A 27,954-nucleotide genomic window follows, 5' to 3' on the forward strand; every position below is an offset into this window, starting at 1 on the left:
CTGTTTGTAATGATTTGTCTTCTGGGCTATGTTCTCAAATAATCGTAAGGTATGCTTTCGCCATAAAGCATATTTAAAATCTGACACCGTGGTTGGATTCACAAGAAGTTAATCTTTAAACCTATGTAAAATATGTTTTGTTTTCTGAATTTTTATGAGTATTTCTGTATTTGAATTTAGCGCACTGCAGTTTCACTGGCTGTTGAAGAGGTGGGACGCTACCGTCTCACGTACCCTAGAGAAGTTAAATGGAAGAAGCTTGGAACCATGACTCTTCCTAGAGCTGGCCGCCCGGCCAAACTGAGCAATCGGGGGAGAAGGGCCTTGGTCAGGGAGGTGACCAAGAACCCCCTCACCCCCCAACTCCTCATGGTCACTCTGACAGAGAACCAGAGTTCCTCTGTGGAGATGGGAGAATCTTCCAGAAGGACAATCCTTTCTGCAGCACTCCACCAATCAGGCCTTTATGATGGAGTGGCCAGACGGAAGCCACTCCTCAGTAAAAGGCACATGACAGCCCGCTTGGGCTCCTAAAGACTCTCAGACCATGAGAAACAAGATTCTCTAGTCTGATGAAAACAAGATTGAACTCTTTGGGCCTGAATGCCAAGCGTCACGTCTGGAGGAAACCTAGCACCATCCCTACGGTGAAGCATGTTGGTGGCAGCATCATTCTGTGGAGATGTTTTTCAGTGGCAGGGACTGGGAGACTAGTCAGGATAGAAAGAAAGATGAATGGAGCAAAGTACAGAGAAAACATGCTCCAGAGTGCTCAGGACCTCAGACTGGAGCAACGGTTCACCATCCAACAGGACAACGACCCTAAGCACACAGCCAAGACAATGCAGGAGTAGCTTCGGGACAAGTCTCTGAATGTCCTTGAGTGGCCCAGCCAGAGCAAGGACTTGAATCCAATCAAACTTCTCTGGAGAGACCTGAAAATTGCGGTGCAGCAACGCTCCCCATCCAACCTGACAGAGCTTGAGGGGATCTGCAGAGAAGAGTGGGAGAAACTACAACTGTCCTCAAATACAGGTGCACCAAGCTTGTAGCGTCATTCCCAAGAAGACTCAAGGCTGTAATCACTGCCAAAGGTGCTTCAATAAAGTACTGAGTAGAGTCTGAAAACTTATGTAAATGTGATATTTCATTTAAAAAAAAAAAGGATTAGAAAACATTTCTAAAAAACTGTTTCTGGGTTGTCATTATGGGGTATTGTGTATAGATTGATGAGGGAAAAAAACAAATTAATACATTTTAGAATAAGGCTGTAACGTACCAAAATGTGTAAAAAGTCAAGGGGTCTGAATACTTTTCGAAGGCACTCTATATCAATGTTCCAGAGTGGGATATCTGCTACTTTTAGAGTTATGATCCAATTTGTAAGCATTGTCAACAGAGTTAAATGTATTCAAAATGATCAACCTCTGCTGGTGATTTGCAGGTTGTACAATGATGCAAGTAAAAGGAGGGCTGTGGTTGGGTACATTGCCTATAATGCCAATTTCTCTGTATAAAGTAACTAGCAGAGATCCCACACTGGAACTTTGACATGTCCATAGAGTATACTATGTTCAACAATATATTGAAACATTTGGGAAATTAAAAATGGTTTATTTTCAATATTCATATTTTTTCATATTCATAAATAAATGTAAGAATGTTTTTATTGAAATAAAAATACTACTCATATTATAGAGCAAGGTGTAAAGCGTCATATGACCCCATATTTTGCTTTGTAGCACCTACAGATGAAACATTATGGAGTCTTAAAGGAGACTTTGGTAAGACCAAAATGTCAAATGTTCCAACTTCAATTAATTATTTCTCAATTAACCTTTATGATACAAATGTCAGATAGATGTCAACTATCCTTCCTCCAAAGGACCCTTCTATCGATGAAATTCCATGCAAATCCCACAAAAATGTGTCTAGTTTTTGGTGGTATCGAACAAACACAGATGCTTTAGCAGGATATTACACATTTATCAGTAGGGCTGGGATGACACTAGTATCACAATTTTTTTCCATGGCAAAAAGGAAAGCACGAAGCAGAGCAAACTTTTTTGTAAAATGTAGTGTGCTTTAGCTTGGAAAATAAATACATGTGAATCTGGATGACAACATAAAGATATGTCTTTCCAGAAGGGGGTTGAAGGGGGGAAACACGGTCTTGCTATCACTGAAAATATCTCTCAAAAACAGTGGAAGAAGCCAATGTAAACAAAACAAAAAGCAAATATTTTTTGCCACTGCTGATGGATCCATTAGACTAATGAATGACAAATGGGGATGTAAGGTTTGCATTCATGAGGTTTCTTCATCTGTCTTTAGAAACGGGTTAAACCAAATCAATCAACCTACAGGTGGTACCTTTAATTAAACCCTGATAAGTACCATTACTACAGGCCATCTATTTCTAAACCTCTCCTGACAAATTAATTACATCATTAAAGTCACATAAAGAAACAATGAACAACATAATTATTTATGAGTGACAAACTGCCATAATATTATGGGTGGTTGGGTTGGTTAGTCTACGTGGCTGCTGGTTATATGAATCAGATGGTCCCTTGTGTGATGCCCTAATTTGACTCGTACTTTTACCCATACTTTCTGTCAGCATTCTCCACTTCAGGGAGGCAGAGAGAGGCAGAGAGAGAGAGAGAGAGGGAGAGAGAGAGAGAGGGGCAGCGAGAGAGAGAGGTAGCAAGAGAGAGAAAGAGAGAGAGGCAGAGAGAGAAAGAGAGAGAGAGAGGCAGAGAGAGAGCGTGAGGCAGAGAGGCAGAGAAAGCGAGAGAGAGGCAGCAAGAGAAAGGCAGAGCGAGAGACAGGCAAAGAGAGAGAGCAAGGCAGAGAGCGGCAGAGAGAGACAGATGCAGACAGACAGAGGCACCGAGAGAGGTAGCGAGAGAGAGGCAGAGTGAGAGACAGAGGCAGAGAGAGAGAGAGGCAGAGAGAGAAAGAGAGAGGCAGAGAGAGAAAGAGAGATGCAGAGAGAGAGCGAGAGAGATACAGAGCGAGGCAGAAAGAGACAGAGCGAGGCAGAGAGAGAGAGAGGCAGAGAGAGACAGAGGCAGACAGACAGAGGCAGCGAGAGAGGTAGCAAGAGAGAGAGGCAGAGCGAGAGACAGAGGCAGAGAGAGAGAGAGGCAGAGAGAGAGAGGCAGAGAGAGAAAGAGAGAGGCAGAGGCAGAGAGAGAAAGAGAGATGCAGAGAGAGAGCGAGAGAGATACAGAGCGAGGCAGAGAGAGAGAGAGTGAGGCAGAGAGAGAGAGAGAGCGAGGCAGAGAGAGAGAGGCAGACAGAGAGAGAGAGAAAGATGGGGGTGCAATCAGCAGAGGATAGGCTGATTTTAGTGCAACTTGCCCACATACGCAGATCCTGGCATAGACACACCACAGCATGAATATAAACACTACATCAGTTATAAGTTAAACCTCTGCTGCTCCAAGGAGCCTACCATCACCATGCAGGCAGGCAGCTAGTTGGTGGCAGGTAACTCAACTGCAGCACCAGGCAGTGTCAGCGGATTAGCCTATCACACTCTGAAAGAGTGCTGAGGCCATGACAGAACAACCAAAATGCCCTTTTCCAAGTTCCTACAGGGGAAATGCACAATGAATCTATCATCCACACCACTCCTTATATGCAGTGATTTGGTTCCTACTGTGTTCAGGCCCCCCAGGGGAAGGCTGGTGCAAATGGGTTTTATTACAGAGGAGCAGATGACAATGCTACACCTGTCTTTTACGTCCAGGTCAGATACATGTGCTCATAATCCTCATCTAAAGTGTAACATGTCACTAAATACATCCTGCAAAAACACAAAAGCAATCAATATGTTCACTGAAATGTAAATGAATGGGCTTTGGTAATTAAATACAGTACAGTTAATAGGCTTGGGCGGTATTGAGATTTTCATACCGTTCTTCTGCCACCCCGGGATTTACGTATCACTGACATCGCACACTAAAAACGCTAAAAACGGCAAAAAATCCTATTGGGCCTCTATTACTAAAATGCTAATAATTAGCACAAGTAATAGAAAAATCCCAAAGATACTGTTAGCTAAACGCTAACAAGCAAAAACTAACATTAAATAATTGCTAAGAAGCATATCTAGTAGCTATGAATGTCATTTTCAGTGAGTGTGGACATTTTACAAGCGAAAGTGAATGAGAGAAATTGTACAAATGAACAAAGTTTTGATGCATGCTTTTCTGAAGAAAGAGCCATATGTGTACACCAAGAAGAGGGGAGAAGAACGGAGGAAAAAACGCTAGTAGGAAGCACAGGGGAAAAATGGCAGCTGTGCCTTTAACAGAGCTCTCTGACTTCTAAAACATGGCAGAAAGCAGATATAAGATATCTGATGGCAAACATTTAGTTGTGAATTGCATACAAGTGCAACTTCATTACCTCTTTACCGCCACACAACAGACATTCTCCAATAGAACGCTATCGACTCACCGGCTCATGCTTCTCTTGTTGTGCTCTTTAAAGCGAACACGTGACTGGCTGAACTGTTCTGGGGCACTATGGTAAGCTTAATAATGTAAAACATTTGTGACAGGTGAAATTAAGAACGCAATCTGCTTTATTGCCTAATGTATTGCACAAGTTGACTGCAGGTATTAACTTAAAAGATTGCTACAAATATTCACATTTATTGAAATATTCCTGTGGGTTTTTCAAAATACGGTATACCGGCCAACAGTAGTACAGTATATCTGTCCTACCATGCAAGTGAGACAGGCTGCATAATTAAAATAATCCCAGAAAGTGTGTTTCTTTAATTGGCACTTTATTCTCCACTCTACTGCAAAAATCTAGGCTACTCTCTGTTATCAGACAATCTGCTGAATTTGAAAATTGAAAAAGGGCTTTACAGTTTTCATTGTTTTGGTGCGAAGTTGAGAATTAGTGTGGAACTCAAGTGGACCAACTGAAATAGGGAAGGGAAGTGACCCTTCTTTCAAGTTTCAAAGGGAAATAGTTCCCAAGTAAAACAATGCCTACAAAGGACATTGTGTATTGTGTAATAGCTCCAACAGTCAAAACAATGAGAACCTTATCAGCCATCTACATCAAAACCACTGTCATTTGCTAATTGCCTCTACTTTTTCAAGATAATGTATTCAGCTATAAAGACATTCTCAATCCACCATCATCCTCCACACAGGATATGGACTCAGACACCAAGGTGATGTGATTAATGTTCAATGTAGAGTCATCCCTCTGTAGGACAGTACTGGGCATTGTGTTGTCTCCCTATAGACAGTGGCATTGCATTCCTGACTGACTGTGCACATTGTACTCCAGATCTGATTAAAGAATGAAGCTGATAAATTTACTAGCATGATTAATTACATTGAAATGTTTACTGACACCAGATGGACCGAGCAGTCCTATGATGAGATTTCACTGGTGTGTACCGCGTTTGTAAAATCAGAGGTTGGAACCGGTTCAGGGAAAAGAACCGAAAACCTGAAAATAATGTAATTTGACGAGGAACAGAATCAGAACCGCGAACGAAAGTGATCTATAATGTTGTGAAACAGAAACATTATTTTAAAATCATGGGAATGGGTTAATAATGTGCTTTTACGTTCCCAACATTTTTTCCCCGTACCACAAAAAATAAAACGCCTGTTCCACTGTGTGCCTGCCTACCAGAAAATCTTTGCAAGCGTTGGTGCCAGGGTTTCCTAAGGAAAATGTATCACCAGACACGTGACCGGGAACATTTACATCCTGTCAGGACCCGGTTACGAACTCGGGTCTCCGGTGTGAGAAACAGTCACTTAACAAACTGAGCCACTAATAGTCGGCAGAACCCAGAAGATGAGGCAGACACAGCAGTACTTGAGACGGTGTTTTAATAAAGTAAAAAGGAAAGTTCTTCAGGCAAAAATATAAATCCACAACGTCAAAAGTAATTCCAAGAGAAAAAAGGTAAATCCTCCAAGTCACAAGGTAAATCCACAAAGTGGAAAGTACAGCAGGGAAACAACCTCAAAAGAAGAAACAAAAAATAAATAAACGAGAACAAAACCAGAGTACCTCAAGAGAATCCAACTGGAGTAACACATGATCACAGCATGGCTGGGTGCTAACATTCAAACACAGAGCAAAGAACTGAGGAAAACTAAGGGTTTAAATACATTCAAGGGAAAAGAGGCACAGGTGCAAATAATAACTGGAAACAAGGGAAAAACAAAAGGGTCAAAAAAGCACAATGGGGGCATCTAGTGACCAAAACCGGAACAATCCTGGCCAAATCCTGACACATCCATATGCATTCCGATCCGATCTGGTGCAGCCAGCGCCACCAATAAACGAGGGATATTGGCCAAATGAGCCACATTTACGTGTCCTTAAAAACAGCATATAACAAATTGCAAAAACACTTTCTTGTATTTTGATGTGTAGGATATGTAAAACTTTATAGCCTATTTTATGTTTTGTTTTTTACTTTCCTAAAGCAATAATTTCCCACCTCCCGGTTCAGCTGTCAGATTTGAGCACTAGATGCATCAAGGCATTGCATGCATAGGGCCTATAGGCTTAGACGTGCATCACTAATATTACTATTAGTGCATCACTAATATATACTGTATATGTGACAAGATACTTGGCAGTGTGTACCGGTGCTCGACCAGTTGGCGAAAGCCAACATCACAGAAGATAGCCCTATTTGGTAAACGACCAAGTCAATATTATGGCAAGAACAGCTTAAATAAGCAAAAGAAACGACAGTCTACCATTACTTTAAGACATGAAGGTCAGTCAATACGGAAAATTTCAGGAGTCGCAAAAACTATCAAGCGCTATGATGAAACTGGCTCTCATGAGGACCACCACAGGAAAGGAAGACCCAGAGTTACCTCTGCTGCATAGGATAAGTTGATTAGAGTTACCAGCCTCAGAAATGGCAGCCCAAATAAATGCTTCACAGAGTTCAAGTAACAGACACATCTCATCATCTACTGTTCAGAGGGGACTGTGGTGAATCAGGCCTTCATGATCGAATTGCTGCAGAGAAATCACTACTAACGGACACCAATAAGAAGAAGAGACTTGCTTGGGCCAGGAAACACGAGCAATGGACATTAGAGTGGTGGAAATCTGTTCTTAGGTCTGATGAGTCCAAATTTGAGATTTTTGGTACTATATGCCTACTTATAAATCAACCTTAATTTAGCCAACAAAATTGTTTCAATTTAGCATATTTAAAGAACTGGTTTCGATAAATAAATAGGCTTACAGTAATAACAATGATATACAATAATAATGATAAAACAAATGATCATTCTACCTTAATAGCGAGTTGCACAGTATCCTGCATTTGGCCACGCCAAAGTTCTTCTCATCTTAGTCCACTACTATATTAAAACTTGTCCACATGGAGGACACTTCTCTTGTAGGCTTTTCACTGTAGGCATAGGCCTACTCTTTTTTCCTCTAACATGTGTTTTACTTAAATGAAAAAGGCCTCCATCTTCGTAATCAACAGTAGCCTAGGCCAAGGCTTTTGTAGGCAAACTGCCCCTGACCCTCCCCATCGGAAGCATTCTGGTGCTACTCTGCTCATTTAAAAAAAAATGAACAGAAACAATGGATATAAACTATAATTTTTTTGGTGTTCGAACCGGTTCAGAACTATATTTTGCTGGTCGGAACAGAGGAACAAAAAAGAATAATGAATCTGTTCAGAACGAAACGATGGGAAATTAATTTAGGTTCCAACCCGTTTGTAATAAATATGTCATACAGCATATTTGGTTATGTGCCGTTGTTATTAATTTCAACTCTAGGCTTGAGATACTGCTGACCTATTTTGGCAATAAAAGTGCACATCAGACATGTGTGGAACAATGCTGGCTTGATGAAGTTGCCTGACATCACTTGTCATCACAGCTGTAAAAATGAGTGAGCAATGAGCAACAATTTCAAAATGCTAGTTTGAATATCATGAAAATAGATTATGATTTCCTTTCTGTTGTACTGCAGATCACTTTGAGTAATGACACTGTTCCACACAAGAGGAAGGCTAACTGTCTGTATGTAAGACTGGAAAAACATTCTCAGAACATTAATCAGTCTGTGTACATGAAAAAACAGAGGACGAACACTGACAGTTATTGTCATCACAGTTGTAGTAAATCTGTGTTTAAGGCCTAAAATACACAGATAGTACATGCTAGCATCCTGTTGAGAGCAGGACATTGATAGCTGAGAGATTTGGGTTCATGTTCTCTTTGGCGCACAGTACAGAGGAACTGAGGAGGTTCTTGCCTCTGTGTTTGAGGGTTGTTCGTGAACAGGAAGTGCCTGAGGAGCAGCAACAAGGAGGAAATGCCTTTCTGATGAGTGGCAACAAGATCCCCCATGCCTCCTACTGCCTCCCTTCCATCCCTCCAATCCCCTAACTTCAACTGTGACTCAGCTTGACTTGTTCTTGACTTGTGCATTGTACTCAGTTATTGTGATTAAACATAAATTCAAGCACTTTAAAAACGAATGGAATATGGCAATTAAATGGATACAGTCCTATAAGCTAAATTCACGGGAATATGATATTGACCAAATAGTGCTGATGACACATATTCCAGGAAACAGATAGTGTTGTTCACCTCACCCTGGCTGGTCAAAACCAGACCTCAGTATCAGTTCTGAGGGTAGTCTTAGCTAATAGTAAGCTGTTGTGTAAACAATTTTACTACCTTTGAGGCCTGAATATCTGTGGCTTCCACTGAGCCTCAAATGTACTAAAAGCATGCACTAAAGAATAGGTGTAAACGTTTCAGTATGCGTCTAGACTCCTCTGTGTTGTAAGTTTTATAACCAGCCTGTGGTCCTTATAGTCTGCAGAAAAATAGAGCTCTAACACAATACAGACATACACTCTTCATGGTACTATGTGGGGCTATATTGACCATTGGCAAGTCTTTAATAAAGATAATGTAATCCAAGACATGTTGATGAGAACCATAACAGACACCTCACTGTACACATTGACTGATTTAGTCTGCGAGCTCTGACAGCTTCAGTATCTGGATTCTTCAGTGACATCTCAGTCTTACATGGTAAAGAAATAGGGGGTAACTAGCCACCTGGTGTAACTGCCCCCTCCTCACTCCCTCTCTGTAATTCACATTAAGACCACAAGATGTGACCAAATAATTTTCCAAACACTTTCCCACTGCTCTTGCTCAACACAATGTTTTGTCTGTGTCATCACAACTTGTGTAGATACTTCAACAAAACGATTTTGTGGCAAGTTGATCCATTTTTGGGACATTTTCAAAATGTTGTAGATATATTCCAATGACGTTAGATCTATAATTGTTTTTAAAAATATACAAGTGGGAAGGCCTTAAGATAAATAATCCACCTGTTTAGAGAGAGGGGGTAACTGGCCCCTGGGGGTTAGTTACCCCTTTATGGTTATGAATGTGTTTCTACCTGTCATTTAGACAATGCCTGGCCCAGTTAGAGCTAGTTTATGCTAACTTGCTAGCTAGCAACTTCACTAGCAGTAAATACTAGCCAGCTAACTAGTTAGCATAAGCTACTAGAAGTGCTAGCTAGCAACCTTACCACCAGATCGTCTATGGTAAAATATATAAAAAAGATAACATAACTTAACATAACTTAATGGCAGTTGTAAATGTTTCCACTAGTGACTGATAGCTTTACAGTTAATGTTACTTTATAGCCTTTTAGCTATTTTACATAACATGTTTTACTTTCTATTTGATTTAATCTTTATTTAACTAGGCAAATCAGTTAAGAACTAATTTTTATTTTCAATGATGGCCTAGGAACAGTGGGTTAACTGCCTTGTTCAGGGGCAGAATGACAGATTTGTCATTAGTTTCGGTTACTAGTCCAACGCTCTAACCACTAGGCTACGCTGCCGCCCGAAGCTAGATAGATAGCGACATTTTTAAGAGAGAGCTTTTCAATTGGCATCTCTCAAAGGTGGGGACTGGATTAGGTGTGAGCAGTGCAGGAGTTGGGCTCATGAGTTGTACTCCAATTTTACTGGGGAAAGCTTTATTTGTGACCTATGTACTGGGGATAGCTTTATTTGTGACCTATGTACTGGGGATAGCTTTATTTGTGACCTATGTACTGGGGATAGCTTTATTTGTGACCTATGTACTGGGGATAGCTTTATTTGTGACCTATGTACTGGGGATAGCTTTATTTGTGACCTATGTACAAATTAAAATTGTGCAATTGCAGAACATAAGAGAATTGTCACAATGTTACACTGAATGAATTAGTTAAGTTATTTTTATCAAATGTTATATTCCAATGTTATGTCATGCTATTAGTTAAATTCAATTCCAATTCATATTTTTTGGGGGGGAACTAAAAAACAACCATTGAAAACCTTTTGCTCCTGAATGTAATTTTAAAGACTGCTGGGAGTTACCTCGGTGCTTTTAAAAAACCACCCTTTTCTAAAAAAACTAAATTTAATGAAATAACTAAAAAAGTGTAAACTGTAGCCATTTATTTCCTTTTATAGTTTATTCGCCTAAGCATGACCTTCATCCACATAGCATTTATTTTCTACAAACTGACACAGGCTTTTTTGTGTCAGCAATTAGACATTGTTCTTAGAGGGGGCTAGTTACCCCTTAGTACCCTACTGAGATAATTTTACAGACAGTGAAGAGATTTTACTAGGTTGGTAAACATTTGACTAATAGCCCAACATCTATCTACATGCAAACACCTGTCTTGCAAATCAGACATGGTAATACAATTAACTATGTTGTGGTTGTGTATCACATTGCAGAGTCTAAAACTGGCATTATTCCTTAAATGGTTGTGGAAAACCGAGGGACATTGTTTCCTGTTAGCTTTGGCATTCCCTCTCCACTTCATTCAATCCACTTGCAAGCTTTGAACATAAACACATCATTGTACATTTGTGCAAGGGAAGAAGTGAAAAGGAATGCCAAGAATGTCTGGACTCAAAGATATACCATGCCTTAATCATGTAAAGAGGAGAAGACGGGGAAAACATATATTTTTTTCAATAACAAGGTCAGGGTTAGAGGGTGTGTTCCCACTGTCATTTCAGACATGTCAGTGGACTTCTCATCACAACGCCAGTCTTGCCATGCATGGAGTATGACAAACGGTATAGAAACATTGGAATGAAAGGGAAAATGTACCCTCTGGTTTCTCTTCCTAATCTCACTTTCAACAACCCGCTCGGCATGTTCCAGGTTGATAACACTCTGGTTGTGCACAAAGACCCAGAATTTCAGAGGCTATACAAATAAAGCGGAGAGAAAAAGTTCTCCAGTTAATATAGTTTATAAATCCCTGTGGAGATTCAAAATATTGGAACAAATAAAAACAGAAGCTACAGGGAAGGTTGGTCTGCTCCCTCTTCAGCAATCAATGTTGATTAAAACTGTTCAACACTTGGGAGAACACGTCCACTTAAAACCCACGATACAGAATGAGCCAACCTAACCTCTAGCATGAGTCACACCTGGTAATAATTGGCTATAGTCCAATGTGTCAGAGAGTGCCAGGGTGCCCTGGGGCCAACGCAGCTGCACTGTCTCATGCCAATTGTGCCAGTGTGCCCTCTATGTTGTAATGCATGCATGTAACTAACCAACTGGACTCTCGGCTCAGCACTAACGTACACCAAGAGACTGTGGCACGTTCTCACTCTGGGAGCATATTCTCTGGAATCACATGCACATTCATTCACACAATGAACTCCATTTAAATCCAGATTTCACTCAAGAGCGAGCTGAGAGAAGGAAAAATAAGTTATGCTTGGGCAGAGACTTTGGCATTAAACAGATGACCTGAACAGAACAGCAGACAGTAGGCTGAAGATGGGAGATGGAGATAAATTCCATCCATCAGAAATTAAATGGTATCACCAGATTACAATTTCAAATGTCATACAGAACAAACGTCCTCATCTACTCATTATTGGTTGCACTATGTTGCCATTGATATTGTGTATCAATCAGTGGCGGTCAGGGCCATTTAAGATTAGGGAGGACAATTTTGTTAATGAGCATGGCCTTATTTCCATTACAGTCTTTCATATTCCCAGTGGCGTGTATTCATGGATGCCAAGGGAAGCCAGGCTACCCCAAATAATTGACCAAGCAAAAATAAATATATGAAATAATGTATCTTTCGTCTCTCTGTGTTTCATAATTTTCCTTAAATTCGCAAGAGGCTAAATGTACGTCACCAGAGAAAGCACCCAAATGAGTGAAACAGAGCCCCTCTGTCTCTGTAGGCCATCTATGTGATGCTGTCTGGTCCAAAAGTGTATGACATTGTTGCCGACCGTAGCGTTGAATGCAAGGGAAGCCAGCGAGCATCTGGCCTCTCTTGTTAAAAAAAGTATTAAATAAAATAGCCAATCAGCGTTGAGCTAAACTGAGTGAACTCAACTGTGAATGGTCCTGGCGCACCAAAAAAGGTTTCAAGGGAATCCAGTTTGGATTTGGCATCACTCCTATCAAATCGCATTGAGAACATACGTCATTAACTTCTTGCGACTACAGGGGGTGCTGTTTTCTCATTAGCATAATTGCATTACAGATTAAACGGCTTCCTACTAAATTCATTATCGTACAATATGCATATTATTACTATTATTGGATAGAAAACAGTCTCTAGTTTCTATAGGCATTGGAATTTTGTCTCTGAGTGGAACAGAGGTCATTCTACAGCAATTTCCCTGACATGGAGTCAGATTTCACACATTTTGGCCCCTGATCTGGAGTCAGTTTTAAGGCCACTGTTATTGCTATGAGGATACGGACACTGCTTACGTCTTCCCCTGGATGCCTTTACGTGATGACGATTTGAATGGTGTCGATTGCCCAATCACAGCCCCTATGAAACAAAAACACGTGTAGGTAGGAACTTTTTCCCAGATGCGTAATGCGCGCGGAGGACACTGAACGGCTCTTCTTCCAAGATTTAGTGTAGCCAGTTATATTTTTCCGTACATGTTTCTACTCGTTATAGGAGTTAAAAACATCATAAGGTAGTTAATTTAAACCGTTTCATAGCAATTTATATCTGTTTAGTGCGATTTTGAGGCATTGCTTTGTTGTGCACTTTGACGCGCTGGCCACATTTCGGGCTCCCGGTCGTACGTTAGTGGGCATTTCGACGGACAAGTGGACATCTTTCGATCAAAAGAAGATTAGACCCAAGAAAGAATTCTTTGTCCAAGATTCTGATGGAAGAACAGCTCACAGTAAGAACAATTTATGATGATAAATCGTGTTTCTGTCGATAAATGTTAAACGTTTATGTCGCCATCTTGTTTGCTATAGCTTCGCTTGGCGCAACCTGTATTGAAAAGTAAGGATCATTTAAAAAATGTAAATCAGCGATTGCATTAAGAACTAATTTGTCTTTCGATTCCTGTCAACCCTGTATTTTTTAGTCAAGTATATGATTAGCTATTGATTAAACTAGATCACTCAAAGATGGCGACCGACTTTACCAGGCTTGTTTTGCTACTATTTTCATTGTATAACCACGTTTTTTTATGGCTAAATATGCACATTTTCGAACAAACTGTATATGTATGTTGTAATATGATGTTACAGGAGTGTCATCTGAAGGATTCTGAGAAGGTTAGTGAAAAAATTAATATATTTTGGCGATGATATGATATCGCTCTCTTGGCTAGAATCAGTGCTCGGGTAACATTTGCGTATGTGGTATGCTAATATAACGATTTATTGTGTTTTCGCCGTAAAACACTTAGAAAATCTGAAATGTTGTCTGAATTCACAAGATCTGTGTCTTTCCATTGCTATGTGCTGTGTATTTTGAACAAATGTTTTATGATGTGTAAATGGGTAATACACGTTGCTGTCTGTAGTAATTCTAGGAGCTTTGGTGAGATTTGTGATGCTGGCTGCAATGGCAAACTATGATTTATTCCTGAAATATGCACATTTTTCTAACAAAACCTATCCTATACCATAAATATGTTATCAGACTGTCATCTGATGAGCTTTTTTCTTGGTTAGTGGCTATCAATATCTTAGTTTAGCCGAATTGGTGATAGCTACTGGTGTTGAGAAAAAATGGTGGACAAAGAAAAGGGTGTCTTTTGCTAACATGGTTAGCTAATAGATTTACATATTTTGTCTTCCCTGTAAAACATTTAAAAAATCTGAAATGGTGACTTGATTCACAAGATCTGTATCTTTCATTAGGTGTCTTGGACTTGTGATTTAATGATATTTAGATGCTAAAATTTAAATGTGACGCTATGCTAGCGATGCTAATCAGTGTGAGGGGGGTGGGGGGGGATCCCGGATCCGGGTTTCAGAGGCAGTAAAAGTTAACAGAAACAACTTGAATTGTTGCATCTCGTTGTGTTGTTGTCCTCCGTTGGCTAGCTAGCTATCTAAAATTGTCCCTTTCTGTAATTAGCAATGGATGGAAATAGGGATTGGGACTTGTGGTTTTACTTAATTCTCTACTGGCCAGTGATTATAGCAATTATTATGGCAATTCTGATCCAACCATTAATTCATTCATTGTGCCCCTGGCCTAAGAGGATGGAAGTTTAATATGTAGCTATATGTAGAAAGGAAGTTAGGCTAGTGAGCCAGCATTTTAGCCAGGTAGCCTAGGACAAAACAAAATAAAAGCATGTACTATATGACAGAGTGATAGACCTTTTTGTCAAAATGAAAGAGGATGGCATTGGCATTTCTCTACAATTGGGGTGTCAACATGTTTTTTCTACTTGCTTGAATGTGCACACACATAATCAGAACCATGGAGAGCCACATCATATTTAGCTTATGTTGATTGGACTAAATAGCTTTTGGTACATTTTGGTATATCACTGTATTAGACAAAGCATTGGTGATTTGATGATGTTGAAATGTTGCAGTTGAAATGGTGCTGGAATAATTGACACAGTTCCTGTTTTCTTTGCGACTTGCGGTAACTCAATGTGGTTCTAAATCAATAGTTGTTTAGTGGTCCGACAATGTCGGAAACAGGAAATTGCGTGACCATGATGTAGGTCAAGTAACTGTTTGTTACATGCAATATGCTTTGTGAACTTCACCGGACAAATGCTGCTCTCCAGTTTTGTGATGTAACAAAGGTGTGGTTGAATTTATTCTACCACTGTGTCTTCTTATTGTCTCTGCCTTTAGGCCTACAGTTGAAGTCGGAAGTTTACATACACCTTAGCCAAATATATTTAAACTCAGTATTTCACAATTCCTGACATTTAATCCTTGTAAAAAATCCCTGTCCTAGGTCAGTTAGGATCACCACTTTATTTTAACAATGTGAAATGTCAGAATAATAGTAGAGAGAACGATTTATTTCAGCTTTTATTTATTTCATCACATTCGCAGTGGGTCAAAAGTTCACATACACTCAATTAGGATTTGGTAGCATTGCCTTTAAATTGTTTAAACTTGGGTCAAACTTTTCGGGTAGCCTTCCACAAGCTTCCCATAATAAGTTGGGTGAATTTTGGCCCATTCCTCCTGACAGAGCTGATGTAACTGAGACAGGTTTGTAGGCCTCCTTGCGCGCACACGCTTTTTCAGATCTGCCCACAAATGTTCTATAGGATTGAGGTCAGGTTTTTGTGATGGCCACTCCAATACCTTGACTTTGTTGTCCTTAAGCCATTTTGCCACAACTTTAGAAGTATGCTTGGGGTCATTGTCCATCTGGAAGACCCATTTGCGACCAAGCTATAACTTCTTGACTGATGTCTTGAGATGTTGCTTCAATATATCCACATAATTTTCCTCCCTCATGATGCCATCTATTTTGTGAAGTGCACAAGTCCCTCCTGCAGCAAAGCACCGCCACAACATGATGCTGTGACCCTGGTGCCTCACGGTTGGAATGGTGTTCTTTGGCTTGCAAGCCACCCCCTTTTTCCTCCAAACATAACGATGGTCATTATGGCCAAGCAGTTCTATTTTTTGTTTAATCAGACCAGAGGACATTTCTCCAAAAAGTACGATCTTTGTCCCCATGTGCAGTTGCAAACCGTAGTCTGGCTTTTTTATGGCGGTTTTGGAGCAGTGGCTTCTTCCTTGCTGAGTGGACTTTCAGTTTATGTCGATATAGGACCTGTTTTACTGTGGATATAGATACTTTAGTACCTGTTTCCTCCAGCATCTTCACAAGGTCCTTTGCTGTTGTTCCGGGATTGATATGCACTTTTCACACCAAAGTACGTTCATCTCTCGGAGACAGAATGCGTCTCCTTCCTGAGCGGTATGACGGCTACGTGGTTGGCTGCTTTTCCTTCCCTCCTTCCCTCTTCCCTCTACGGTCCAACTCATCCCAAACCATTTCAATTGGGAGTACTGTATATTTAGACCTGTTTTGACATATATTGCGTTATTTTATGGCTGGTTATGACACAAGAGTGTCAAAAACCTCAAAACCTACCACACAGGGAAAAATGTTCCATTACAACATAACAAACATACTGTTGACAGGTAGGCTATCTAATTTTTGTATTATTAACCATATTCAATTATCATTGTAATTGCGCACACAGTGATGTCAGACATGCACCTACCCAATGCTCTTTTGTTGATGACTGGGATGAATGCAGGAGCAGATTTCAGGAGCAGGACAAGACACCCTCTTTTAGACTGATGAATGATATAAGGGCATGTACATGATAGGCCTATCTGGCTTATGTGATTATGATGGTCATAATTCTTCCTGACAGTGTAATAAGGTGTATTTTATACAAGCTATTTAAAATACGATGAAAAAACATGGCTGTAAATGATTCATTACAACAACAAAGGATTTAAGAAAAACTTTCAAACGAAAGGAAAGTTCTTTGCCGGGAAAAATATGTGTCTTAACCAGCAACAAATTAATGCAATATATGTCACAAAAGGTCTAAATATATAACGGTCATGACATATTATGACTGTCATAATGTGTTATGACACTGGGTGTCAAGTAAAGTGTTACCAACATATTAGTAATTTAGCAGATTTACAGTCATGTTTTTACAGCAGTGAGTGCATACATTTTCATACTGGTCACCTGTGGGACTTGAATACACAACCCTGGCATTATAAGGGCTCTGCTCTACCAACTGAGCCACACAGGACCCGTTGCACAAAGTTGTAAGTTATTTATCTATAAATGGCCATTTGAAGAAACTGCTGTGTAAACTAGTTTTGTAGAGATTTTGTTCCAATTATAAAGCTTGAAGGTGACTAACATTATGATGGGAAAAGGCAAGCATTTTATATTGCCGTAGGCCTGGCAAATGAATTATGCACACTGATTATTATTCTCCAAGGTGTCCCTCTAATGCAGATATGTGAAAATAAACAAATAGAACAGAGGACAGACATGACAGCAGTCATCCATGGCTACAGTTTTTGTTTAACTGTTCATACTGTGTGTCTAATTGCACCAATGGTCCACAGAATTCAGGCTGGTCTCATAGACTATATGTAACAGTTACGAAAACCCGGGACACTCAAATTTGTATATGTTTTATTTGATATGGTTATATAAGACAGAAGGTTACTTAAGGCAAAAAACTAATGATGGTGGTTGGTAGGGTTGGATGGGTGGGTGTTTACTACTTTTTAGCTTCTTTGCAACTACATAGCATGTTTGCTAACCCTTCCAATAACCTTAACCCAACTCCTTATCCTAAGCTTTACCCCTATCTCCTAGCCTAGCTAACATTAGTCACCTAGCTAACATTAGCCACCTAGCTAACATTAGCCACCTAGCTAACATTAGCCACAACAAATTGGAATTTGTAACATATCATACGAATTGTAATTCGTAACATATCACACGAAATGAATGATGAACATCCACAAATTAATACATACCATACCAAATGTAACACATACTCATTTGAGTGTACCGTATTTTTGTTTACCATGTTACGCCTACCCTAACCCAATAATGGACTAAAGGAGGCTAACGTTACTCCTTATAGTCCAAGAACCATACATGTTCTGTTTAGAAGCGAATTGGCTCTGGCAGCCAAAACAGCCAAATACTCCATCCAAACGTGAATCGATTCTCAAATGCGGTACGGTTCTAGAAACATAGAGCCCTCTATTTTCATATCACATTAAAATAAAATCACAAATGCAAAATATATACTTACTGTACACCACAGGAGGTTGCTGGCACCTTAATTGGGGAGGACGGGCTCGTGGTAATGGCTGGAGCAGAATAAGTGGAATGGAATCAAATACATCTAACACATGGTTTCCATGTGTTTGATGCCATTCCCTCAGCAGCCTCCACTGCTGTACATGGTTTTAACCAGCTTTTAACACAGATGCAGCGCCAGTATTTTACAGTGACAACACGTTTGTGGCGTCAGTCTTCCATTTACACACAGGTGTTCGGAAACGCAGATAGCTAATTTGCACAGATAGTCGACTCTGTCTTCCGTCTGTTTTCCATTAACAAGCCCTGTGACATGGAAATATGGCTCTGCGGGAACTCTATAAAAAGGTGTGAAGTAATTTTACCTTTTTTAATTTCTTGCTGATATGGAAGATAAATTCCTTACGTTTCCAAAACCATACCGACAGTGTCAGGGCTCTTAACAAAACTCCCCTGACCAGAAGATACTATCGTCAATAGTCACCAAAGGTTATTAGCATCTACGAATGGACAACATCTACCCCAGTTTGCAGAATCACACCATACCTTGTTTAGAAGCACAGTAAGAGCCAATTTTTGCTTGATCCAAAATGTGGTCGGAGGCACCATATGGATATTTGAAGCAAGGCACACAGAGGCCAAAATGAGCTCTGTACCACATGGCTGTGAGCCTCTCAAATGTTATAACAATGCAGAGGGCTCCATATAACTCCGCAGTGAAATGATTGGTTAACCATAGGTGAGGGCGGGAGGTCCTGTACGAACACAAACCAATTTCCATGACAACTTCTTCCACAACAGCTCTGCGCTGCTCGGCGAAGGTCAAGAAGTATGAATGCCCTGACTTCTGCAGAGGTCATATCGCCGTAAATGCGGACAATGCAGACGTCCGATTGAACATGTAGCACCTTCAATTAGCCTTGCTCAGTGAGGAGAGACCAAAAGACAGAGGTGCAAAATACTTAAGTAAAAAAAATTGAAAGTACGACTTAAGTAGTTTACTATTTATATTTGTGACAACTTTTACTTCACTACATTCCTAAAGAAAAGATTGTACTTTTCACTACATATATTTTCCCTGACACCCAAAAGTACTTACTACATTTTGAATGCTTAGCAGGACAGGATAATTGTCTAATTCACACACTTACACTGCATTCAGAAAGTACTCAGACCCCTTGACCTGCTCCACATTTTGTTACGTTACAGCCTTATTCTAAAATGAATTAAATATTTTTTGTCCAAAATGTATCTACACACAATACCCCATAATGACAAAGTGCAGCATAGAAGGTCCCCATTCTTAAATTGAAGAAGTTTGGAACAACCAAGACTCTTCCTAGAGCAGGCCCCCTGGCCAAACTGAGCAATCGGGGGAGAAGGGCCTTGGTGAAGGGAGGTGAACTAAATTACTATCGCCCCGACAGGACAATAGTTGAGAAGGTGGAAAGTTATAAGTTCCTCGGCGTACACATCACGGACAAACTGAAATGGTCCACCCACACAGACAGCGTGGTGAAGAAGGTGCAACAGCGCCTCTTCAACCTCAGGAGGCTAAAGAAATTTGGCTTGTCACCTAAAACACTTAAACTTCTACAGATGCACAATCGAGAGCATCCTGTCGGACTGTATCACCGCCTGGTACAGCAACTGCACCGCCCTCAACCGCAAGGCTCTCCAGAGGGTAGTGCGGTCTGCACAGCGCATCACCAGGGGCAAATTACCCGCCCTCCAGGACACCTACAACACCCGATGTCACAGGAAGGCCAAAAAAGATCATCAAGGACAACAACCACCCGAGCCTCTGCCTGTTCACCCTGCTATCATCCAGAAGGCGAGGTCAGTACAGGTGCATCAAAGCTGGGACCGAGAGTGAAAAACAGCTCCTATCTCAAGGCCATCAGACTCTCATCAGAATCTCTGGCCACTTTAATAAATGGATTTAATAAAGGTATCACTAGTCACTTTAAATAATGCCACTTTAATGATGTTTACATATCCTACATTACTCATCTCATATGTATATACTGTATTCTATTCCATCTACTGCATCTTGCCTATGCTGCACCGCCATCGCTCAATCATATATTTATATGTACATATTCTTATTCATCCCTTTACATTTGTGTGTATAAGGTAGTCGTTGTGAATTTGTTAGATTACTTCACTGTCAGAACTAGTGGCATAAGCATTTCGCTACACTCGCATTAACATCTGCTAACCATGTGTATGTGACCAATAAAATGTTATTTTATTTGACCAAGAACCCGATGGTCAATCCGACAGAGCTCCAGAGTTCCTCTGTGGAGAAAGACAACCATCTCTGCATGGTCCAGCAATACAACCATCTCTGCAGCACTCCACCAATCAGGCATTTATGGTAGAGAGACCAGACGGAAGCCACTCCTCAGTAAAAGGCACGACTGCCCGCTTGGAGTTTGCCAAAATCAAATCAAATTGTATTTGTCACATGCACCGAATACAATAGCTGTAGACCTTACCGTGAAATGCTTACTTACAAGCACTTAACCAATAATGCAGTTAAGAAAATATTTACTAAATAAACTAAAGTCAAAAATAATACCACAATAAAATAACATCAATGAGGATATATACAGGGGTACCGGTACCAAGTCAATGTGCAGGGGTAGATATTAGTCGAGGTAATTTGTACATGTTGGTAGGGGTAAAGTGACTATGCATTGATTGTGCAGCTCTGGAAATGTTTGAGGATCTGAGGACCAATGTCAAATCCTTTCAGTCTCGAGGAGGAAAAGGCATTGTCGTGCCCCTTTCATGATTTTCTTGGTGTGTTTGGACCATGATAGTTTGTTAGTTTGTTGATGATATGGACACCAAGGAACTTGAAACTCTCGACCCGCTTCACTACAGCCCCATCGATGTGAATGAGGGCATGTTCGGTCCTCCTTTTCCTGTAATCCACAATCATCTCCTTTGTCTTGCTCACGTTGAGGGAGAAGTTGTTGTCCTGGCACCACACTGCCAGGTCTCTGACCTCCTCCATATAGGCTGTCTCATCGTTGTCAGTGATCAGGCCTACCACTGTTGTGTTGTCAGCAAACTTAATGATGGAATTGGAGTCGTGCTTGGTCATGCAGTCGTGGGTGAACAGGGAGTACAGGAGGAGATTAAGTATGCACCCCTGAGGAGACCCCGTGTTGAGGATCAATGTGGCAAATGTGTTGTTGCCTACCCTTACCACCTGGGGGCGGCCAATCAGGAAGTTCCGGAACCAGCTGCAGAGGGACGTGTTTAGTCCCAGGGTCCTTAGCTTAGTGATGAGCTTTGTGGGCACTATGGTGTTGAACGCTGAGCTGTAGTCAATAAACAGCATTCTCACATAGGTGTTCCTTTTGTCCAGGTGGGAAAGGCAGTGTGGAGTGCAGTAGAGATTGCGTAGACAAAACGCACGTGAAGGACTCTCAGACCATGAGAAACAAGAATCTCTGGTCTGATGAAACCAAGATTGAACTCTTTGGCCTGAATGCCAAGTGTCACCTGGCACCAGCCCTATTGTGAAGCATGGTGGTGGCAGCATCATGCTGTGGGGATGTTTTTCAGCAGCAGTGACTGCGATACTAGTCAGGATCGAGGGAAAGATGAACGGCGTGAAGTACAGAGAGATCCTTGATGAAAACCTGCTCCAGAACGCTCAGGACCTCAGACTGGGACGAAGGTTCCCACACAGCTAAAATAACGCAGGAGTGGCTTTGGGACAAGTCTCTGAAGGTCCTTGAGTGGCCCAGCCAGAGCCTGGACTTGAACCCGATCGAACATCTCTGGAGAGAGCTGAAAATAGCTGTGCAGCGATGCTCCCTATCCAACCTGACAGAGCTTGAGAGGATCTGCAGAGGTGTGCCAATCGCTGCCAAAGGTACTTCAACAAAGTCCTGAGTAAATGGTCTGAATACTTATGTAAATGTGATATTTATGTTTAGTATTTTTATACATTTGCATACATTTATAAAAAAAACTGTTTTTGCTTTGTCATTATGAGGTATTGTGTGTGGATTGATGAAGGGGGGGAAACTATTTCATATTTTTTAGAATAAGGCTGTAACGTAACAAAATGTGGAAAAGGTCAAGGGGTCTGAATACTTTACGAATGCACTGTATCAAGAGAACATCCCTGGTCATCCCTACTGCCTCTGGCGTACTCACTAAACACAAGCTTCCTTTATAAATTATGTCTGAGTGTTGGACTGTGCCCCTGGCTATCCGTAAATATTAATATATATATTGTTTAATTGTGCCATCTGTTTTGCTTAATATAAGGAATTGGAAACGATTTATACTTCTACTTTTAATACTTAAGTATATTCAAAACTAAATACTTTTAGACTTTTACTCAAGTAGTATTTTACTGGGTTCCTTTCACTTTTACTTGAGTCGTTTTCTATTTTAAGGTATCTTTACTTTTACTCGAGTATGACAATTGGGTACTTTTTCCACCACTGGCAAAAGAGCATAGAGGAACGAACAGATACATAGGCTTGCTGTTTAAAAAGGTTGTGAGATTTCCCTCTTAGCATCCAATGCACACATTAACATTCTGACCAATGAAGCTTTCTCTGCTATCAAGGTTTTAGAATAGAACTCAGTGACTCACAAATTGAATGCAATTTGATAAAATGTAACATGAACAGCAGAAAGCGCACCATATCCACACAACATAAAATCACTGCTTCACGGTTCAAACTCTTCATTTGGGTGAGTTGGGATTGTTTGAAACCATGGCAATTGCAAACGAATGTCACGCATGCAAGCCCAGTGCCGTTATACCAACTTTACATGGCGGGGAGAGACTTGATTAAGCTACATCAATGTTGCATATGCACCACTCATAAAACATTGTAAATTGTGTTCAATAGGTGATGCTGAGTGGAGTCAATTCTACTCAAGAAGGCAAAACTGGTTTCTAACTGATGGGAGCTAAACTTGAGCGGTGGCAGACAGACATTGTATTAGTAACGTATAGGATGCATGTCCTGGTAAAAACAAAATAAGCAACAATGTAGCTAGAGCTAGTCATAAATTGTTACAAATTAGGACCGCAAAGACAGAAAAGCCCACCCACCTTTGCGCAGTAAAGTGGCTGCTCTGGGAATAATGCCGCGTTCATGTGATAGTCGGAGCTAGGTAACTCGGACATTTCTAACTTGATAACTGGTTGAACGCGGCACGTGTATAACTACAACCAGTTAGAAAGTCTCAAATAACCGAGTTTTCTAGTTCCCGACTAGTTATGAACGCGGCATTACCCCTCACCGAACACAGCTCCTAAAAATGTCCAAGCATTGAAAACGACAACGATTCCCATTGATAGAGCATTACAACCATATGGTCCACAATCTGAATTTATCTAAAGTTATTCATAGAATGTGGTAATAACCTGAATCTAATTGTACTTTCAAGACAGGTCGGAAAGTCGTTGCACTAGAAAGATGTCCGAGTTTCAAACTTGGAATTTCGAGTTGGATGACCGTTCAACACGATTTTTTCCCAATCGGTATCGTTTTTTCGAGCGTTCCCTGTTGTCATGAACACATTGAAGTCAGATAATTTCCAGTTCCGTGTTGTTTTGAACGCGGCATAAATTACGGGAACGCACCTAGATGATGCAAACTGTTTTGTCGACGTGAGCACTTCTGTTTGGATGAGAGAATACGTTTAACGTTTGAAAACATGGGAATAAGAACTTTACAATCTTAGCTCACCTGGCAAAAGTCCTGTGAATAAGTCCATTGAAATAAATGCATCAAATGGGCGTAGTTTTGCGAGCTCCGATTATCCAGTTGTAGCCTAGTGTGAGTCCACAGTCTTTGGCGAATGACTTCGCGATGGGAAGAGAGAGCGAGAGCAGGACCCATGTGACGTCATGGCGAGAGGGAGGGTCGAGGATCTGAGGAGTTTCATATGGAAACGATGTCATTAGGAGTGAGAACTTTTCACTGTCTTGGCTTTAGTGTAAAGAAGAAATATGATAATAGGCTGGCCTACTATTCTCATTCTCACCATACTACAACCTTGCTTGAAAATACCGCATAACAGATACGCAAGGTCAATACGCAGAGTTCTCAAACTGATGTGAAAATCAAATATGTGAAATCAAATCAAATGTTATTTGTTACATACGTCGAATACAACAGTTGTAGACCTTACCGTGAAATGCTTATTTACAATGAAAAATATTTACTAAATAAACTAAAGTAAAAAATAAAAGAGCAATAATAAAATAACAATAACGAAGCTATATACATGGTGGGGTACAGGTTAGTCGATGTAATATGTACAGTACCAGTCAAAAGTTTAGACACAACTAAAATACTGATTCAAGGGTTTTTTCTTTATTTTTACTATTTTCTACATTGTAGAATAATAGTGAAGACATCAAACTATTAAAAAGCACATATGGAATCACGTAGTAACCAAAAAAGTGTGAAAAAAATCTAAATATATTTTAGATTTGAGATTCTTCAAATTAGACACCTTTGCACAATCTTGGCATTCTCTTAACCAGCTTCACCTGGAATGCTTTTCCAACAGTCTTGAAGGAGTTCCCACATATGCTGAGCACTTGTTGGATGCTTTTCCTTCACTCTGCTGTCCAACTCATCCCAAACCACTCTCTTTCTTGGTCAAACAGCACTTACTCAGCCTGGAGGTGTTTTGGGTCTTTGTCCTGTTGAAAAACAAATTATAGTCCCACTAAAAGCAAACGAGATGGGATAGCGTATTGCTGCAGAATGCCTTGAATTCTAAATAAATCACAGACAGTATCACCAGCAAACCAGCCCCACACCATCACACCTCCTCCTCCATGCTTCAAGGTGGGAATCACACATGCGGAGATCATCTGTTGACCTACTCTGAGTCTCAAAAAGGACAGATTTCTACCGGTCTAATGTCCATTGCTCCTGTTTCTTGGCTCAAGTAAGTATCTTCTTCTTATTGGTGTCGTTTAGTAGTGGTTTCTTTGCAGAAATTCGACCACGAAGGCCTGATTCATCCAGTATTCTCTGAACAAATCAAATCAAATACAATTTTATTTGTCACATGCGCCACATACAACAGGTACAACAAATACAACATTTCACCTTACAGTGAAATGCTTACTTACAAGCCCTTAACCAACAATGCAGTGAAGAAAAATATCTATAAAAAAATAAAAGCAACAAATAATTAAAGAGCACCAGTAAAATAACAATAGTGAGGCTATATACAGGGTGTATCGGAGCATCGGCTCTCAGACCAACAGGCTCCGAGACAGCTTCTACCCCCAAGCCATAAGACTGCAAATAGCCAGACTACTAAATAGTCAATTAATGGTACTCAATCTGTCTGCACTGACTCGATCTTGCACTGACCCTACGCACAATCAATAGACTATGTATACACACCATATACACAATCATTCACACACACTACATTGACACTCCCACACAAAACCCACACACATTCATTATACACACACGCATACCGACAAAACACAAACACACATTCATACACATTACACACGCACACTCACACACTTTTACACTCATAATTTTCTGCTGCTACTCTGTTCTTTATTTTACTCTTATTATAATCTACCCTGATGCGCAGCCACTTTACCCTGCCTTCATGCACATACAGTATCTATTTCAAATATTATGTAGCTCTGCACCAGTGGTGTAAAAAACTTAAGTAAAAATACTTTAAAGTACTACTTAAGTAGTTTTTTGGGGTATCTGTACTTTACTTTACTATTTCTATTTTTGACAACTTTTAATTTTACTCCACTACATTACTAAATAAAATAATGTACTTTTTACTCCATACATTTTCCCTGACACCCTGTCACGCCCTGACCTTAGAGAACCTTTTTATGTCTCTATTTTGGTTTGGTCAGGGTGTGATTTGGGGTGGGGTTTCTATGTTTTTCTTTTCTATGATTTTGTATTTCTATGTTTTGGCCGGGTATGGTTCTCAATCAGGGACAGCTGTTTATTGTTGTCTCTGATTGGGAACCGTACTTAGGTAGCCCTTTCCCTCCTTTCAGGGTGGGAAGTTGTCTTTGTTTGTGGCTCTATAGCCTTAAGCTTCACGGTCATTTTTGTATTGTTTATTGTTTTTGTCGGCGTCATCCTAATAAAAAGGAATTTGTACACGTTGCGCTTTGGTCCTCTTCATACGACGGCCGTGACACACCCAAAAGTACTCGTTACATTTTGAATGCTTAACAGGACAGGAAAGTGGTCCAAATCACACACTTATCAAGAGAACATCCCTGGTCATCCCTACCTCCTCTGATTTGGCACTCACTAAATACAATTAATTTCTAAATTATGTCTGATTGTTGGAGTGTGCCCCTGACTATCCGTAAATTTAAAAAACAAGAAAATCATGCCGCCTGGTTTGCCATATTTAAGGATTTTTTTATGATTTATACTTTCACTTTTGATACTTAAGTATATTTTTGAAATTACATTTACTTTTGATACTTAAGTATATTTAAAATCAAATACTTTTAGACTTTTACTCAAGTAGTATTTTACTGGGTGACTTTCACTTTTACTTGAGTAATGAGTAAGTGTCAGAAGGTGGGTGTAGCTGGTGCATTAAGTCAGGCGCAGGAGAGCAGAATGAGTGAGCAACGTACTTTACTCAAAATAAAGGCACAAGGTAACAATAGACTAGACCAACAATAAACGGTAATCAATAACGCACGGGTGAAAACAGCACCCGTCGAAAACCAGCCATAACGTACCGAATGAACATAGAAAAAATCACGCACAAAAACATGGGGGAAACAGAGGGTTAAATACATGAACATGTCATTGGGGAATAAAACCAGGTGTGTAGAAAACAAAGACAAAACAAATGGAAAATGAAAGGTGGATCAGCGATGGCTAGAAGACCGGTGACGTCGACCGCCAAACACCGCCAGAACAAGGAGAGGGACCGACTTCGGCGGCAGTCGTGACAGTAAGTTATCTTTCCTTTTACTCAAGTATGACAATTGGGTACTTTTCCCACAACTGCTCTGCACATTGATGTGGTACTTGTCCTCTCTATACATAGCTCCATTCTTGTTTATTTTATTCCTGTGTTACTATTTTATTTTTATGATTAATTTAAAACTCTGCATCGCTGGGAAGGGCTCATAAGCAATCATTTCACAGTAAAGTCTACACCAGTTGTATTTGGCGCATGTGAAAAACAATTTGATTTCACTTGTGTATATATGAAAAAGTACAATAAGAGCGTCTACTAAATGACGAAAATGTCAATGTAAACGTATGTGATATTACAACATAATTGAAAGTAATTCCATCAGATAACACACACACACACACACACACAAAATATATATATTTGTTCGCAATGTAGGCTGTGCTTGTGCTTAATGTATTGCTCAGGGAAGGACTGCCCCCTAATCAACAATGAAATGATTTCCCCAAACTTCTTCCAACTACTTACTTTTTTCATAACTGCCACCATTTTGGGGACAAAATATTTACAACAATGACATATTGAGATGATAAAATAAGTAAAAATGTATAAAAAAAAATATATAATGATATTTCATGCTGAAACCCTCATAATAAGCACCAATGGTATCCACCAAGTTTAAGGTTTATTTTTAGGATAATGTTTTACAACTATGTCATTCAATTTTTTATTTTAAAATCATCTTATTTGATTTGATATATTTTACATGTATAGAGGAGATGTATAGAGGAGTCT

At 40.2% G+C, this 27,954-nt stretch overlaps 1 protein-coding gene across 1 annotated transcript in view; it reads right to left on the reverse strand.

Annotated features, from left to right (window-relative positions):
- The window catches only part of LOC129821194 (SH3 domain-binding protein 4-like), a 59,955-nt gene extending 35,871 nt beyond the window's left edge, over positions 1-24,084 (reverse strand). Inside the window, exon 1 of the mRNA XM_055878566.1 lies at positions 23,943-24,084. The gene's annotated coding sequence lies outside the window, so the exon portion shown is untranslated. The remainder of the gene's footprint in view (positions 1-23,942) is intronic.
- Positions 24,085-27,954: the final 3,870 nt, after the last annotated feature.

The sequence above is a fragment of the Salvelinus fontinalis genome, chromosome 23, assembly GCF_029448725.1.
Source record: "Salvelinus fontinalis isolate EN_2023a chromosome 23, ASM2944872v1, whole genome shotgun sequence".
Taxonomy (NCBI): Eukaryota; Metazoa; Chordata; class Actinopteri; order Salmoniformes; family Salmonidae; genus Salvelinus; species Salvelinus fontinalis.